General features: G+C 36.7%; 1 protein-coding gene across 1 annotated transcript in view; it reads right to left on the bottom strand.

The window, feature by feature from the left end:
- The window catches only part of LOC118847255 (glypican-6-like), a 333262-nt gene that overhangs the window by 35551 nt on the left and 277521 nt on the right, over positions 1 to 20190 (bottom strand). The window lies entirely within an intron of this gene.

The following is a 20190-nucleotide window of genomic DNA, read 5'->3' as shown; positions in this document are numbered from 1 at the left end:
AACCAATTTGGAATTGGATGGAAAAATACTGTAGCTAACTCAAACAAAATAAAAAATGAACCTAAATATCTTTAAAAATATATTTCATTCTATTCAAAGCCCTTTTTCTCTGCCCCTAAAGAAACGTTGCCTGATCTGAAGCCCCTGGGGATACTGAACAAATAAGCCCTTGAGTAACCCATGACTGATGGCTATGCTTAGATCAAAACAAATGATAATTCTTTTAAAAATGGTATTCTAAGCCAGTGCAACTACAGCAAGTTCTTTTCTGATAACTAGCCTCAACACAACTACCTCAGAAAGAAATCTTAGGAATAGTCAATATATGCTTAAGCAACACAGAACCTAACGGTTGATGTGTCATAATAAATTAAAAAAAAAACTTACACCAAACCCCTGGGTATGGAACAACTTCCACCAAAAAGGATCTGAACAAGGTGATGACAACGACAAAAAAAGAGACCCACAGAAATTCATGCCATCTTCGTATCACACATGACATGAACCTCAAGATGACATTAAAAACAATTACAGTCTAAGAAAAATATTTCCTCTCTCCTACCCCGGTCGTGGAAATTCTAGACAAGATATCATATCATCCTCAAGTTAATGAGAAAGCTAAGTTATCAAAGAAAATACCACCACATTAAGAGTATCAATAAGATTAAATGTAGGGTAGTGAACAATAGTATCTCCACATGCTAAAGCAAACTGGGCTGCAGTAGATATATCTGGCGCCTCCAAAGGACACAGGCTGTCTTTATTATGCACTGTTTCTCCTGTTGGAGACATTTTAAAGACACAGAATAGACTAGAAAACAGAGCAGATGATTCTTACTGTTTTGCCACAACTAATCTTTGTCTTTCATATTTGATTACAGTGCTACACTTAGTTCTTGTATATATAAACACAGCCTAAAACAGTGATTTATAAGCTCCAGGTATTATTCATTTAAGATAAATAAACTAATAATACATAAATAAGTGTGTATACACACATAAATAAACACATGGTTTATTGCTCAAAGTGATTTTTTCACTTTCTAGTCTAGTCTCCCAGGTAGAAATGCTATTGCAAAGAATTCCTTTTCCAATACGAGTTTCCTAATGACATCACATGGCCAGTTCTGAGTTACTGAAGACAAGGGTTATGTTTATGGGGATGCAACAGCTAGAATATAGGACACCAAGACCATCAATTTCTCTTCCATGGTCATTTCTTTTCATCTATCCAGATACACTGCAGCTGAACTAATGAACTAATCCATAATTATGGAGAATAGAATAATGAAGATTAAACATAAAAGGAGGACAAGTATGTGTGCATACATATATATATATATACATATATGTGTGTGTGCATATACATATAGATAGATAGATAGATAGATAGATAGATAGATAGATAGATAGACAGATAGATAGATAGATAGATATATGTTTCCCCCAGAAAGCTCATTGCTATTTCCCAGCCCAATCCTGCTTGATAGTCTTAGGCCTTCATTAGAAGAGGAATTAGAAGCATTCTGTTTGTCCCCAGAAGGCTGAACCATTACAAAGTGACAAATTTAGGCTTGAAATAAGGGGGAAAAAACTTCCTATGAATTAGAACTATGTAAAAGTGAGATGGGCCTCCTTGGAAGGTAGAAGGTTTCTGCTCATTAGTAGGTTTTCCCTCATCTTCAAGTCAAGTCTGAATGGGCTCTTGTCAGAGATGCCATAGAGATGTTGGGGAGGTATGAAATGAACTACATGGCCACTGCTTTCCTTTCCACTCTATAAAATTCTGTGATTTGTGATTCTTTTGTTCACTTAGATGATCCCGTGAAATCCTATTACCTGTATACCAGGGATTCCCAGCTCTTTATAGCTTCACTCTCTCCACAAACCTAAACAATGATTTGACACCACGAAAAATTTTTTCTACACTGTGGCAAGAAACTTATCTCTGGAGCTCTGGAACACCTAACTCTGCAGCTGATCACATCGATAAGCACAAATGCCATACCCTAGGATTCCATGTGTTTGAGTCATCTGTGTTCAAAGGCAGAATACGAATCCCCTCATTTTATAAATGCTGATACTGAAGGCTAGTGAGATCAAGTGACTTGACTGATACCATATGGCTAAGAAGTATTAGAATCAGTTCTTTTCCCTTCAACACCCTTGCTCATTCTACTATAACACACAGACCACTACAATCCATCAGTAAGCATGTACTATGTACCTGGCACTGTGCAAGATGCTGGGGATATAAAGAAAAAGTAAAACAATTCCTGCATTCAAGGAGTTAACCTTCTAAATAGAGAGAGAATATACACACAAACAAGTGTATACATGATATATACAGAGCAGACTGAAGGTAACCTTACAGGAAAAGTCTCTAACAGTGGAGGAAGGTGTATTAGAGGGGTATCAGGAAAGGCCTCTAGCAGAAGATCACATTGGAGTAGTGTCTTAAAGAGCTTTGTTACTAGATCTTTTTTTTTTTATTTTTGTGGCTGCTGTCATTGTGGTTATGTATATCACAGTAGGTTTTGTGAATCAGAAATGCCTGAGAGGATGTGGATAGCCATGCATCTCACCAAGTGGAATGCCATAGCTACTTTTAAGACTTTTACTCTGATGTGGAACCTTAAGTCCTCATCATATGAGTAAATGTTGACCATTCCTTAAAAAAATGAAAATCATGAGATTTTGCAACAATATTTTCTATTTTTCCCCTTGTGAATTTTTAGACAGCCAGCTGAAATAACAAAAGTGTTCTGAGATAGTTTTCTACAATATTATATGAGAAACTTTGGATTTTGTGCAGGTTTTGGTTAAAATATGCATCCTAAGCAAAATAAAAGACTCTTGGTCATCTTCTAATAATACTCGTAACCTTCAGATAAGTATCAAGTTGCATACCATCCTGTATACATGTTTCTGACCTGTTAATAACCCTTGAACGATTTCTCTAGGGTCCCATAATTTAGGTAAATACCTCTCAACAAACTATTTCTTGGTGTAATTATTTACCCATGTTTCATATCATCTAAACACACAAAAGTCAGTGTGGGAGAAAAGAACCTACGTTGAATGCTTTGATTGTGTTTCTATCTAAAATACTTAAGTGACACTGTTTTCACATAATTTTCTGTTGCTCCTAAGTCATTTCCCTATGATTCATAACAGCTGCAGGACAGAATCAAAGCTTCCTGAGGACAAGTTCTGTATTATTTTTGTACCTGAATTTATACTTTTGTACTTGAATTCCCAGCACCTAGCACAGAGTAGGCGCTTTATATAGGCCTGTGGATTGACCACATATGTTCTTGAGCAAGATGATCATGGAGATTAATGTCTAGATGGGTTGTGACAGGTGATATGGTACCACTTCTTTAAATAAATTTTATTTGAATCCTGTGAAAGCAAAACATTCTGTCTAGGTTTCTGAACAGCCTGCGACTTTACTCTTGGCCCACTAATAGTTGTCTGTTAGACAAATAGCTGTCTGTTAGACACACCTCAAAATAATAAATCTAAAAGCAAGGACAGTAAGGCCACTGCAGCAAATATGAGTAGCATTAAAGAAGTAATCTATAGCAAACTACTCCTTCTCGTATTTCACACTTGAGAAGGCACGAGTATCTGGAAGAGAAACAGTGCCTCTCAAGGAATAAAAAGGACCTCAATTCATTGACAAAGAACTTTGACACAAGTATCTAAGTTCCTCATTGAATGTTTAGGGAAAAAAACATTAAAATGGTACACCGGTGGGAGGCAAATTAAACAAGCATGGTATTACACAAACGAAAAAAGAATGAAAAGGGGGCTTGGTATTTTGATAATGTACACTAATTTTATTGCCAAAACAGAGAACCTTACCTTATTGGGTCTGATAAAGCATTGGCACATTTAACAAGTAAAGGGGAAACAGATTAAGCTTGTAAATGTGTTTATTAATTATCAAAACAAGGGTAAGAGCAGAAAGCAGAGAGCTAGCCTGTATGACCTTGGGCAAATAACAACCTTCTTGGGACTAGGTTTCTTCCTCTGTGAAATGAAGAGACAGAAAGGATCCGTAATATTAAACTCAAAAAGAAATAAAGGGGCCTTAATCCATGCCAGCCTCATGTGGAATTTTCAAATGTAATGTTATCTTTTGTGTACACACATGCACGCACACATGTTATCTATTATATATTGCAATGTAATGCTATCTTATTGCATTTTTTTTATTTTGCTGAATATTTCCCAATTGTGTTTCAATCTGGTTAGGGCTGCAATTGGGAGTATTTGTGGGCTGGGCCATGTGTTTGACACCCTTGGTCTTTGTTGTTCAGTTGTTTTAGTAATGTCCAACTCTTAGTGATTTGAGGTGTTCTTGGCAAACATTCCGTTTGCCATGTCCTTCTTCAGATCATGTTACAGATGAGGAAACGGAGGTTTGCCCACGGTCACACAGCTGGTGACTGTCTGAGGCTGGATTTGAACTCAGGGCTTCCTAACTCCAGGACCAGTGATCTATATACTGTGCCACCTGGCTGCCCTAACTCTGGTCTCGATGTCTTGAAACTTGCGAATCTAGTGATGCTAACCATCTTTAGATGGGCAGAGCTAAGCATTCTAATTTGGTCTTCACTTTGTAAGAGAGCCATCCTGGCTTAGTCAAGGGGATCTACATTCAAGTGCTGCTTCTGACATATGCTAGTTTTGTGTTTTAAATTCCTCGGCCTCTCAGTGACAACTCTGGCGGCAGCTGACAGCAAAATGGATCGAGTACTGGGCGGGAGTGGAGTCAGGAAGATCTGAGTTCAAATCCAGCCTCAGGCGCATTATCTATGTGACCTGGAGAAGTCACTTAATCTCTCTGTACCTCAGTTTCTTCAAATGTAAAATGGAGATGATAATGGAAGAAGGTTATTGTGAGTATAAAATATTTATAGAACATGGTTGGCATACAGTAGGTCTATATAAAAGCTCCTTTCCTTCCCTGTTCTTGAAGAGTACAGGCTAGGGACTGCTTGTTGATTTGCAGCAGTTGTAAGCGTTTCTGCCTTACTAGCTCCCCACATTGATAATACCCTATATCTCAACTTCTTATTGAAAGACAGAGTGTGTGTGTGAGGAGAGAGAGAGAGAGAGAGACAGAGACAGACCGACAGAGAGAGACAGAGACAGAGACAGAGAGAGACAGAGACAAAGAGACAGAGAGAATACATAGAGGGAGCGGAAGAGAAAAAGGAAAGGAAATCGACAGAGTAAATAGGGACTGATTCATATTCCCAAACTCACCACTATTTTCAATCCCCAAATGGAGTTGTTCCAGCGAGATAAATTTTATGGAAAGAAGAGTACAAAATAAAAAGTACGAGAGCAATAAGGAAGGGGTTAGACATACCGAGTTCCAAAACTCATCATAATATTGTATGTGCATATGTATATAAACCAAAGGATACGCTAAAGAGAGAATCATGAAAACAGTCTCCTATTGCCTTGGGGAATGTAGAATCAAGACTTTAGTCTAGTTATATAGCTCAGTTTTACCAAAGATAGTAGCTAATGATGACAAGTTCTCCTGGCATCAAAAGTGGGAGATCAGTCATGAACACTGATACAGCTAATTTACTCAAACTAAATGGTTTCCTTGCATGGTAATTGCTATTTAAAATTTGATTTTAAAATATGTATTTAAGAAAGGAAACTCTGGGTTCTTAGATTTGTAATATTTCTCTGATAACAGAGACACCTATGTATGTGCACGTACAAATGTGCTTGTTTTCATTTCTACTAGCATGTTGTTATCTGACAGCTGTATACTGTCAAATTTTGGGACAACCCACCATTTGGCTGCAAATTTAATTTTCTCCCAGAATTGATTCATTTAAAGTAACCACACAACCTCAAACATTAGTTTTTTCTGTCACTTCTCTAACAAAAAGAAATCAATTTAGAGGATGTATAGGCATCTATATGTACATAAATATAACATACACATATACTACAACTGCATATGTACATTTGTTCATGTATGTAATATCCATATAGGTATACAAACATGCATATATATACACATAGAGATGCACATATGTAGTTCACACGAAGACAAGGAACATGATATGTGCACATACACAGACAAACACACAATATACACATGCACTCACACATGTACATTCCTCACAATCAAATATATGTGTAAATGTATCCATAATAAATGTATGTTTCTTTGACACATGTATATAGCATTTTGATGATTTGCAGTTTCAGAAATGAAGAAAGATACTTTCAATAGAATCTAGTTTATTAGCAAAAAAAATATGCTTCAAAGTATAAATTACCTTTTCATGAAAAGCATCCAATTTATGATTCAACACAGAAATCCATGTGTAGCTGTGTAATCTGAAAATTCTGCATCTGCAGAAGCTCCTTAGAATCAGAAACCAATCTGAGCTGCCCTAACTATTATGCAAAGCAAAAAATGAATAACAAAGTAGGCAATTTCCGAAAGCAAATTAAAATGCAATAGCAGGCATTTCATGAAGGTTTGAGGGCTCTTGTTTTCTCAATGACAAGCACCTGCACATCTTTCGCTTGCTTGGCTTTTCAAAAACACACTGAATCATAAACTGCCTCTAAACCTTTCCTCCCAAAGTGCCTATGAAACATAAAGGGGGCATTCATGTTTGAATAAAGTTGCCATGGTGTTTCAACAGATCTAAGATCGAAGCTTTAAAAAAATAATAATCTTTATGAATAAGCGCAGATTCTTTCCAGGATATTCCATTAACATCTCTGAAAGGCATTTTGTTTACTCACCACATTGTTCTACTAGGAAAAGTAAGTTTCACAATGGATTTGTTGTATGGCAAGCTACTGAGTTATATAAAGGTACACAGTTTCTACTATGTTGAATGGCAGTTTGGGTCAGGGATGGAACGTGAGCTTGGAGGGCAACTGGGTGGATCTTTATTACCCATAACATCCATTAAATACAAGTATAACAATGTGCATATTGTCTAGGTAGGTAAACATACTTCAGAGAAAATCCAGTCAGTGCACCCAACTGTTGATGGCCATACCATACAACACATCCCATTGTGTGAGCTCCCTCTATTCTAAAAATAAAGAGCATTTTTTTTTCTGATTCAGAGGAAGCAGCATTATAACAATTGTTTGACTTTTTTTTATTACATTTTATATTCAGGTTCACATTAACACCCACCTCCCTTTGAGAAAGCAAGAAAAAGAAAACCTGAAACAAACATGCATAGTTAAAGCAAAAACAACTTTGTGCATTGGTCATAACATGTCAGTCAATCCATAAACACTGGGCACCTATATTCTAGGCACTGTGTTAAGCACTGGAGATAGAGAGAAAAGTAAAAGACAATTTCTGCCCTCTAGGAACTCACAATCTGAACACACACACACACACACACACACACGCGCGCACACACACACACACACACACACACACACACACACCCTAATCTACATTCTGAGGTGAGCACTTCTCTATGTGGAGGGGGAACAATGTTTTAACATTTTTTCTGTGGAATTTTATGTATGTCTGTTTTTGAAAGAGCACTCTGCCTAATTTTGGAGAGACCCATCTTCAGATTACCTACATGAGGATGGGCTTGTCAGTTACAGAAATTCTGGAATGGTAGTAATAATTAACTGACATTTAGATATCACCTTATATAGCTTAAATCATTATATGAATATTAGGTATTCTTACATATATTGTCAAATTTGACCCTCAAAATAATCCTACTACAATTTTTGTCCCCATTATATAGAAGAAAAAACGGAGGCAGACAGCAGTTGGGTGACTTGCCTAGGGTCACAGAGCTAATAAATGTCCAAGGAAGGATTCAAAATCAGGTCTTCCTGAATCCAAATTCAATTAGTCCAATTATAGATTCTTGGAAGAATATTTCAAATAAAGGCATTTTAAAATAAGTTCATTTTACAAGCTTAATTGTATATGTGGGAGTGGGGAGTTGAGAGGAGTAAAGACACGTTACATTTTATTTCCTCTTAACAAGACTTCTGGTGTATTTTTTTTGGCACCTCTCAAGTTCTCTTGGGAAGATGGCGGGCGTTAGGAGAGGGGAAGCATAAAAATAGTACCCAAATTAAGCAGACGTTAACATGTTATTTACAAAAAAGTAGAGAATCTTGAACCCCAAAGACAGGCACTTCAGAATGCTGTCCTAAGGAAAAGTTGGCCCCACCTTGTGTGAGTATGATCAGCTCTCTTCCTAATTAAACAAATGTTCTCTGCTACTTCCTGTCTATCATTCTTCTGCATAAAAGAGAAAGAGTTCCAGAATCTTCTCTTCATTGGGCCCCCTGCCACTACACAGTGTTCCTGCGCTGCCTCCCCATCAGTCTTTTTTCCTCCTCCAGAACAGGTCGTCTCTGTATCAATCGTTCTTCTGATTATATCTTTTTAGGAAAAAAAAATATACCAAAACAAAAACACAGCATACAGCTACATTTTCCTCCAGCCACTGGAGTAACTGCCCATGTATTGCAGTGTATGCATATCATGGCTAAGTCTTTCCCAAATAGTACTTGGCCCTATGCCAATCCTTTTGATTTTGCTGCTCTGAATAAATCCTAGGTTTGCCTTCTAGGCTAATAGCTTCAAACAATAATATTACCCTCATAGCCCTCTTCCACTTATAATATATCCCCTCCCTGCATTCCATTCTTCCTTTATGTATTGTCTTCTCAAATTCAACTATAGGCTTCTTGAGGAAAGGAAGTACCTGGCTTTCTTGTGCTTTTTTTTAAACACAGGACCTGGCAATTAGTAAGCACTTAATTAACACTTTATGTATTCTTAGCATACACAAATCACAATAATATCTGGGTTTCTACACTGTCTCATTACCAAATTATCTTTACCAACTCTCTTCTCCATCCTAAACCCAAGCAACTTCAGTAATTTACTGAGTTCTTAATAACGATAAGGCAAGGATGACTATAAGCATGCACAAACAATCACAATGCACTATGAAATGATTAGAAGCAATGGTATAGAACTTGAATTTCCATCAAGGATTTTGATCTACATCAGTAGAAAATGACTGGGGCTAAAATCACTGATCTAACCTACTTTCCTAAGAATCACTTTTCAGTAGACAGCCTTAGGATGGTGCCTGTTGGCCAAGACAAGCACACAATTCTAAATTCTCCTCTCCCAAATATCTGACCATTATCTTGAATCTTTTCATGGCTAGGCCCCTGCTCCCTCCACCTTCAAGTCTTGGCCTACTCACTAATAAGATTAAGAAAATATCAACTCCAGCAAAAATCGAAGGCATATAATTTGCCTGACCACTCCCTGGAGCTAGATATAACTATATCCTGGACCCACGAAATCACTACATCAGTAACTATGTCCTCTCAATCTCCACTTTGTGGGCTATCACAAGAACATAGGCACTTTGGAGGATTTCCATATACAGGAGCCTATCAAAGAAAAACTCACCACTGAAAACCTGTTTCTTTCACTTAGCTACGGATCAAATACTCCAAAGTGCAAGTGGGTTGTCATTTACTAATGATGACACTTCATTTTTTTATGACTAGTATTATTTTATGTAGTCTAATTGAAGCATTCTTTGTCCTTCTACGAATCAGCAACTTACTATATTTGCCAATTCCTCTCTGAAATAGAACATAAGCTTCCTTACATAAAGTGTAATGGTTTTCTCTCTCTTTCTCTCTGCCTCTCTGTCTCTCTCTCTCTGTCTGTCTCTGGGTCTGTGTCTCTTTCTCTGTCTCTCTCTGTCTCTCTGTCTCTGTCTGTCTATTTGTCTGCCTCTCTGTTGGTCTGTGTCTCTGTCTCTCTGTCTCTGTCTCTCTCTCTCTCTCTCCTTAACTGTCACAAATCTGCAGTGCTTTTTCTGGAATATTTGATTTGTTGTCTTATAAAACACTGTTTCTCCACATGTGTGAATTGAGAGAGAACATTGGAACTAAAATACTCTGAGTTTTTAAAATAGGTCACAGAAACTTTGGCACCTACAGTGCCATTTAGTAAATGACTATTTAAATGGCACAGTGGTGGCTTGAAAGAGTTTGTGGAACCTCTAGAAACATCTTAACATTCCCAAGAAACAGCTTTTGGGCTGACAACCTGGCTCATTATAAAAGTTGCCATCTGAGTGCCTCTCTGGGCATGTCAATTTAATGAATCTTTAGTGCAGAATTTGAATATCCACTAAAAGTATATCTTACCTAGATTCTTAGATGTCTTTTCCCCCAAATCAGTGTTGCCAGGGAGAAAAACAGATTCCCTTTTAGGGAATCTGGAATTTATAAATAGTCCATCAAATATTTATGTGAATAAAACAAAAAAATATCCCAAACTGATGACTCAAACTAAATCATCATATATCATATTGACGTAAGAGAGACTGGCTAACTGAGGTTACTTTATTAACCATAGGACTTCCTGGGCCCTGTGGTTTGCTGTGACTCTAAGTTATGCAAATGGACTGGATGCTACTTTCATAGTAATAGCCAAATGATACATCACCCCCATTAGCTGAAAATGTCCATAGTAAAGATTATTGGCTAGGATAAAAAGAGCCTAAATCACAAATGTGTAATTATTACAAGGGAAAGAAAATTAAAAGTATAAAAAAAGAGCCATGGGACTTAATCTTCAAAATAAAAATAGGCTAGTCAAATATTCACTTCAGACCAGATCAGGTTTAGTCACCTTCAAATTCCATTCGAGTCAACAATCATCCATTCCAAACTGATGTACTCAAGTAATTACTATATGCTATTACTTGAAAAAAAAAAGGCTATGGTTACTTTTTTCCTGAATAATATTAAGTGCCAAGCTAAAAAGATGGTATTTTTCATAGTTTTCCAAAGTGGGTGATACTGCTCCCTAGGGGGTGCTGGAATAATCAGCAGGGCAGCAGCAGCCTTGGGTGCACCTGGGGGGGGGTGGTATTGAATAAAAACAAGGGGTGATGGAACGAAAAGCTAAAAAAATATTAAAAATTCATACTTTCGTCTGTTGTGTAACAGAGTTAAAGTCAGTGTTTACATTATTTTCCAAATAAACACAAAATTCAAGTTATAATTGATCAGTGGTCAAGTTATCCAACAGGTCTTAACAAGCAAGTGTTGGGAGGTGACTGTGGTGTGCATTGTTGGGAACTCCAGCATGTATCAGCAGGAATATGTGCATTTAATGACCTGTTTACAATGCAATACTATATGGTTACATGATGTACCATTGTGTCATCAAAATTTTAACACAGGAGAAAACCCACAAATTTACTATAAATTATTAAATGTAAGATGTGTTATTTAAAATATTATATTTATTTTTGAAATTATACAAATTTCAAAAAAAATTGTTACTGTTAAAGAAAGTAGATTACGAGGGGGGGGTGGTAATTTTTTTAAAAGGGGGCGGTAGGCCATATAAGTTCAGGAACCTCTGCTCTAGACGCTAAGGATCCTTTCATAGTTTTTGAGAAGAGTGAAATTGATAGACTTATACATTAACAAAACTATTTTGACACCTTTGTGAAAGAGAGATTGATGGGGGGTGGGGGGGAAGAATGGAGGCAGAAATGCTATTACAATATGGCTCATCTCAAAAGAAATGAAAGCCTGAGCTAGGATTAGATGAGAGTACAGGAGGAGTCAGATTCAAAAGATCCTATAGAAGTACAATCAATAAGATTTTGGCAATCTGATCATATGTAGGGTTTGAGGAAGAGAAGAGTCAGTGATGATCAGGTGTTGACCCCAGATGACTGAGAAGAGGGTGTCATCAATAGAAGAGGGCAGTTGGAAGGTGGTACAGGTTTTGGAGAAAAGAACGGAGATGAGTTCACTTTTGTAAATGTTGACTTTGAGGTATCTGGGAGAAACAGAGATGGAGTTGCCCTGCAGATATTTGAGAATACAGGACAAAGTCTCAAGGGACAGGCATGGGCTGGGACATCCATCATAGCCCCCAACAGATCACAATTTCTTTGACATCAGTGACTGATTCACTTTTGTCTTTGTATTTCCAACACCTAGCACATTGTCTGGAAAATAATGGGGTCTGGACTGCAAAAATATTTACTTGCTTCAACCACAGTGAAGTGAAAGGAAAATCAGCAGAAAGGTAATAAATGAGGCCGTGACAGAAATTGAGATGGCCAATGAAAAGACTGAAGAGAAAAAGAAACATAGATGGATCTTTCCAAGTCTTATTTTCTTCATATACAGAGTGAAGGGGCTTGACTAGGTGACCTTATCATCACTCTCTTTCCGTTTGATGATTCTATGCACCCATAACAATTCCCTATGTGGAGACACATGAGAGAATGGAGGCTTCAGGTTGACTGAGTACCAGACAGGTCAACTTTTATTGTATGTCAGAAACCTCAAGGATTAAAGATTTGTATTTAAGCTTCCTGAAATATATGTTACTATTAATGAAGTCAGGGCTTCTAAAAAGTAGATATTGGAAGGGAAATGTTTCCAAGCATGGGAAATAGGCAGTACAAACACAGAAATATGAGATGAAATGTAAGGAAAATATATACCACATAGATTTTATATATACACGTGTGTGTGTACATATAATATGTCATATATGGCATATATTACATAACTATATGGTTCTATGTATACATAAGTGCATATAAAAACTATAATCATACATATAGATAAGCATGCATGTATATGTATACATACTTGCATCCACACAATAAAATTGTTAAATCAGCAATAACATTATTATAATCTATATCTATCTTTCTATGTATACATTTTCATGCGTGTATTTGTGTGTATGCTCACGCATATGTCACTAAGACTATAGGCTTGCAAACAATTAGGGAACACAATTGTTCCCAGAGGTTGCAAAAATACCACGTTTACCTGTTGCCTTCAACAAAAAGCAAGCAAACAAAATATATAAGAACCTGGCTTTGGTTCTTTTTGCATCTGTGGTGTTTTGTATTGTTTCCATGGTATTTTCGTACTTGTAGGTAAAAATTAGAAATGTAGTCTTTACTGGAGAGAAGAAAGCTGTTCTAGGAGTAATCAATTATAAAACTTATCCCCGAGGAAAGAGTAATATTCTTACTAACTTTCTGCTTGTTAAATTTTGATTCAACCTAAGTAGGAGGATTTTATTAGAGAAAATGATAACAGATGTTATTACAGAAAAGAGTTCAAGAAAAAGCTGGTTTATCATATCAAGCAGCACTGTCTTTTCATTGCTAAAATATGAAATGTTTCATGTGGGTGATAACCAGAATTATGTCATAAGGGGGCTTCAGAATAAATTGGGTTATGCTTACAGAATTTCAGATAAAGAATATGAAAGCTTTAGAAGAAGGGGCAGGAGGAACATTAGCATAGATTTCCCAAATGAAGGAGTCTCACACCTAATCAACAAATTTAATGGCAATGAGGCTGAATAAGACAAGGTTGAAGCAGACAAGGAGGATAATGTATCGTAGTCCAAAATTGAAACAGAAATAGAGAATGATTTGGGGGGAGCCTAAAAGCCAGGCAATGCTGAGAAAAGCAGGGGAAATGATTTTGCTGATGGGGCAAAAACAACCCAAAAGGAAGCTGCTTTGATTTAATTACCAGTCTCACAGAAAAGCAAATCATGTAGGCTCATTGCAACTGAGAGCAGAAACAATTTATAATCTTGGGCAAGTCAGTACACTTTTCTGAACTTTAGTTTGCTGATTTGTAAAAAAAAAAAAAGGGGGGGGTGCAGTAATACTTGTTTTGTGAAGATCAAAGAAGGAAATGTATACAAAGAAATTTGCAAACAAGTCATTGATATCATCATTAATTTATTTATCTTTAAAAGAGCAAGTTCTAGCAATATGTCTTAAGATGATCAGATTAAATACGTTTTCTCTGCATTAGCATTCCCCAGAGCCTGAAATCATGTGACAGCAGCCTCCACTACGTATCTAACTCCTAATAGCTTATGGGCAACACTCCAACCTTTCCCCTCAGAAAAAGATTTCACTGTCGGAAACAAATTCCTCTCTTAAGTCATATTAAGGCTTTATGGAGAAGAAAGAGACATTCCTCACATAGAGGCGACCTAGCAAGACAGGAAGTTCAGAAGATCTGGGTTAAAATGATACCTCTAATGCTTACTAACTGTGTGCTGAACTTGGGGGAAGTCACCCTTAATTTCCTCATCCGTAAGATGGGAAGATTGGACTAGAAGATCTCTGGCGTCATTTCCAGCTGGAGAATCATGATTCTGTAATTAACACTAGCACAAGAAATTGTATTTCCCATATCAAACTAAGTATGACAAAATCATTTTGAGTATATGTTTATTTCATTAAGCATTTCTCAATTACATGTAAAAATTAACACTCATGTCTTTTAAAATTTTGAGTTCCAACATTCTCTCCCACCCTCCCACATTCCTTGAGAAGGCAAGCAATATGATATTGATGATATGTGAAGTCATGCAAAACATGGAAAATAATTTCTCATCAATTCTACTTTCAAATCTAGCATAAGACACTAGCAGTATAACCCTAGGCAAATCACAACCTCTTCTTGCCTCAGTTTACTCATATGTAATATGAGGATAATAACTGCACCTACCTCCCAGGGTTGTTGTGAGGACCAAATGAAATATTGTCTGTAAAGCACTTGGAAAACCTTTAAGTAGTATATAAATGCTAGCTATTTTTATAATTAAGACCATCTTGAGGATTTGCCTATATATCAATAAGATTTTTAGGGATATCTGGAAGTTCAAAATTACTTTTTTTAATAAGAGGATCTCTTTACCATAATACTATACTGCCTTTTAATGGAAGCTAAAATAGTTAATATATAATGCACTTTTAGAAAGATACCATCTATGTAGAATCATTTTGACTTAAATATTATATATTTTCTCCAGTTCTCTTCCGTTACTTATTATCACCAACATACTTAAATGAAGACAGGTCATTGCTTAATATCTACCTGTTTCATGCTAACATGAAATATAGTTGCTGCGAAAAGCCTCCTCATGTCACGAAGAGAGGATTATCATTTGAGATAGGCAATAAGCAAGGGGACCAATGTATTAGTACTGAAAAATGAAGGTTCAAAGTCATGCAGTAATTGTTAGAAGTTCTATCAAAAGAAAAAAAGTAAATATTGAAGTCTTAGCTGCAGTGAAACTATTCTTATAAATTAGACACAGGTAAGTGGCACAGCAGACAGAGCCTTAGACTTAAGAGTCAGGAGCGCAGATTCGTATTAGCTGTGTGACTCTGGGAAAGTCAAGATCTCTTAATATCTTAATCTTAATATCTCTCAATATCTTCTATGCAAAATAGGGATGATAATGGCACCTACCTGCCAGGATTGTTTTAAGGATCAAATGAGATAATATATGTAAATTTCTTTGCAATCTTCAAAGCTCTCTCTATATTAACTATTATTATCAATGAAAGCTTACCTTAATATTAGTCACCATTGTAGTCTCAGATCATCATCTGGATTTCTAAAGGAGGATTCTCAGATACACCTTCTACTGTCGGCCATAATCACATATAAACTATTGTGTCCTTTCCTATGCCATATCTTCAAAGTTAAGGACCCAGTCCCATAGCCAAGGCCTGATATCCTTGACACATAGATCTGGCTTACATCTGCTTATGATTATTTCCACAATTCACACTCCTTTGCTTTTTAATAAAATGAAATTTTGAAAAAAAAGTAATTTTATTTATTTTACTATGGATTACTTCTGTTCCTTCCTAACAATCACACAGAAGCTTAGCAATGTTCTTGCTTTTCTTAAAGTGCAAAATATGTATTTTTAGAAATGAATTTCCCCCAAGAACCAAACAAAAAAGGTCAAACTTTATATGCCAGCCACTAGCTCAAGGATTGCTTGACATAAACTGCATCTAAAGTGTTAATCTTTTACTTCAAGATTACAGATGAGGGCAGATCTAAATCTAGTGGTTCCATAAATATAAAAATGCCATCCATTTGTCTATGGAAGTACAGCTACTACTATATCAACGAGTTCCATCTCAAATAAAATATACAGGAAGGACTCATTCTTCCCATGTTGGTATTTGCTAAGGCTGACAGAAATGAGAGCCTATGACCTCCCAGATCCTTCCTTCATCCCTGAATCTCTAGAGTTTTTCTTTGGCCCTGCTTCTATTAGTTGCAATCTTTTCATCTCCTTCAATCTCCTTTTACTAGTGCTTTTCACAAGATATATCCTTAATATCCTCTGTAATCAGAGATGGTCTTACACTCAGGAAACCACCTACAGACTACAATATGAAACTTCCCAAAGGCTCCTTCTGACCCCAAATATGCCCTTTATTAGGTCACAGTAACTGGATTTCTTGCATAAGAAACTGTTTGGCATGAGGCCTCAGTCAGAAATCACTAAGTAACCTAAAAGATAGGACAAATGAAGCTACTGTCAACCAACAATACATAGGTTCAATTAGTTAATTAAAGAAGTTCTTTACATATTTGAAATAATCTACCCCTAGGCAGATTTGACAATGTGGATGGTAAGGCAAAGATGTGGACAGTGTAAGAAAATCCTCAAAAGCAGGTTGAAAGGGCAAATCCTCGTTTGAAGATAAACATATATGTGTGTACATGCACACATACATACATATGATTCTACATTGGCACCATAATGTGCCAAATGAAGGTTATTGCAGGTAATTGAGATGATTAGGAGAGTCATGTGCAGAAATTCATGGTAGTAGATAGCATTGTAGAACAGAAGGAAAAGTGAAGGGAGTGCAGGAAAGCTGACCATTTATCTGCTTCAAACTGCTTAAGCCAAAGCAGGAAATTTTGCATAGTCATTACTTTTATTCTCTCCCCACAACTGTCATCTATATATCCAGTCAGGATTGGCTATCATAACCTATCATACCATATCCTATTCTAACTCAGTCACACCGCACTCTGGACTTGTACCGCTAAGAGAATGGAACGTTTTGAACTAGGAGGCTAAGTGTTAGGGTAAATCAAGTGTAGGCCTTGACTTCTTGAAGACCCCAGTTTGAATCCTGCCTCAGTTATTACTAGCTGTGTGACCCTGGGTTGGTCACCTAACTTCTGTCAACTTCACTTTCTTCACTGAGGATAATGGGGAATAGTATATGTGCATCGCTTTGTGAACCATAAAGAGTTATGTAAGTATTGCCATTATGAAGGAGAGAGAAAAATATTTTGGGAGTGGGATAATTGGTGCAAGACAAGTGAGGCCCCCTGGTTAGCAACATGAAGATGTTTAGTGCCTAAGGGCCAGGGAAACAGTAGAACAAATTAGAACTTTGTACATAGGGAGAAACCATAGTAAAGGTGACAGGGATTTCTTTACTACTTCACAATTTTTTTTTACAGTCATGATCCCTCCTAAATTTAAAACATGGTCCTTGAGAGTTCCTGTGGTGAAAAACTTCATGACCTAGTAATCAATTTGGGGACACGCCATTCCAAACTTAGCTGGGTTTGTTTTAAGACAATAAAAATAAAATTCATCCCTGACTTCATCATCAAAGCCTCTCCACCTTGGTACTACCCATCAGAACCTAGACTCTGTTAGTGTTACCATAAGGAACTCACTTCCACACCACAGTGAAATACTATGAGAAAAAGCCTCTAGCATAGAGATATAGAGGCACCAATGTCAAACTGTCTATTTCACAATTTTCCCCAAGGCTAGCCCTACATGCAACAAGTTGGGTAGAAGCTTTCTGACACCATCTGTTAACATTTCACTTCTCTGTTTCTCACCATCCTCTTCCCAAATAAATATTTTCATGCCAAAGGTTGTTTCCCTCCCATGTTTCTTAATATTTCTATATGGTTAAGTTTGGCAGCACAATAATATATTGAACAATGGTCTTATGGCATTCCCAGTTTTGTAAACACAGTCCAAAGTTACTGAACTTCTCTGGGTCTAAATTTCCTCATCTCTCCAAAGGGGGTATAATGCTTCGAGTACCTACCTAGTAAGATTGTGGTAAAGGAATGCAACACGAATTTTTAAATGCCTACTCTACACTAAGCGATGGGGATACAAAATCAAAAAGCAAAGCATATTAAAGGGCTTTAAAACTTAAGTTATTATTACTGAGATAATAATGATAGCAGCTAACATTCTCTTGACCCTTTAAGGTTCACAAAGCAACCTTCACATAGTCTCACTTGATCTTCAGAACAACCCTGGGAGGGTGGTGTTATTATACCCCCTATTTTACAATTTAGGAAACTGAGGCTGAAGGAGGTCAAGTGATTTTGCCCAAGGCACACAACTCTTACTAGAATTCAAATTCAGGTCTTCCAGACTCCAAGTCTAGTATTATCAACCATCATGTCACTTAGCAGCCACTTTCGATTTTGAGATTTCAGGTCCAAGGTAGGGATTCGATTTGACTTCTCCGAAATCAGGACCACAGGTCACTCTAATTCATTTCCTTAACTGGAAATATTTAGGTTGAAGCTTCCATCTGAGGGCAATCTCTCAAACAGACCAGAAGGGTGGGTGTAATGCGGTGGGAAGCTTTTGTTAATGAAATAATGCATCACAGACACTAAGTAATATCAGTATCATTTTCCACTGCAATTTATAAATGCATCTACATAGATTAATTCCTTTGATGTGACATTTTGTAGGAGGCTTTCATGTAGGAGGAGGGTGGGTGGGCAAGACTAATAAGAGAAGCTTGTTAGAGTGGATTTCGGAAACAATGTTGTCTATTTTTAACTATAACACTTTTTATACTCTTTAAAGGTTGATTACACTAAACCCCTTTACTGTGAGTGAACAAGCTTTTCAGTTAAGGAAAAATGGTATTTGAATAGAGTAGTTCCAAAATGTTTTTTCATGTTTCTGTGAGGTATCAGCCAATATGTTTCTTTATTCCATAAAACTTATTAAACATTGAAGAAGAATATTAAGGTAGTAAAAGAACTCTCTATGCATTCTGACTATCAAGTAGGATTAAATTATTTTAAGCTCTGGCTGCCTTTTATGCAGTAATATATTTCTTTAGAATGTGATGGAAGCATTTGTTGAAAAATTCACCTAGTCACAGGTATGCCTTCTAACAACTTGAGCTCTCAATTCCATAAGCATTTTAGTGCCAATTGTCTCCTAACTCTTTACCCTACTATAACCACACACCACTACTACTAGCATGCTTACACGGTAGACCTCATCATCTCTTGGAATTACAGCATTTACAACATCTGGTATTGGAAATTCCAATCTCCAACCACAACCACCTATCTTTCCATCACTCTACTCATTATCACCAAACCAAGTGTTCATCTTTATTGCAGTCTCTGGTCACTTTACCCTTCCTTTCCACATCCCCACTCTGCTTTCACTTTCTTCCACACCCAACATGGTTTATCACTTTACTTTTCACCTTAGAATGACTCATTTCTTAATTACCCATCATTTCAAACCTCTAAAACCTCATCCCCAAGGAATCTCTTCAATTCTAACTCTGCTCCCATTCCAGTGTTTATTTGGGGAAGAAGGAGGAAATGATAAAAAACACATACAAAGCTAACTTTACATACCACAAAAGCATGTTGCATAATTTCAGAACTAAGAACCTCCAGGCAGGAATCCTTGATTCTATTTTACTATTTTGCAGTTGCAACCATCGGTCATCATATTTCATTTCTTTAACTGGAAATATTCAGAATGCAGTTTCTTTTTCAGAACAAGATTTTCTGTTTCTCAAATGGACCAGAAAAGAAGACAGATTTAGACTCTGTATAACATAGTAAGAAGTTATATTATTCAGTAGTGTTATTACCATTTCCTGAACATCTTAATTGATGTAAAGCAGTTGCCTCGAGGAGACCAAATGAGCCTAGAAAACAACTTAGCCAGCAAAACCGTTGATCTCCTTGCCATGCAGAGAGCCATGAAAGCTAAGAACAATATGAAAGCTCATGTGTAAAACACTGTAGAGGAATAAGAAATCAATCCATCCAGAAGAATTTATTAGGCACTTAATACATTCCAGACACTGTACTAAGCAGGCTGGGCAAACTACAGAAAAAGAGCAATCAGTCTTGCCTTCAAGGAGCTTACATTCTAATTTCTAAAATAATTTTCATTTTAATTCTGACTTTTACAAACACCAAAAAGAATGGCATTAG

This window comes from Trichosurus vulpecula, chromosome 4 (assembly GCF_011100635.1).
Source record: "Trichosurus vulpecula isolate mTriVul1 chromosome 4, mTriVul1.pri, whole genome shotgun sequence".
Classification (NCBI taxonomy): Eukaryota; Metazoa; Chordata; class Mammalia; order Diprotodontia; family Phalangeridae; genus Trichosurus; species Trichosurus vulpecula.
This window is presented reverse-complemented; position numbering and strand designations above follow the sequence as displayed.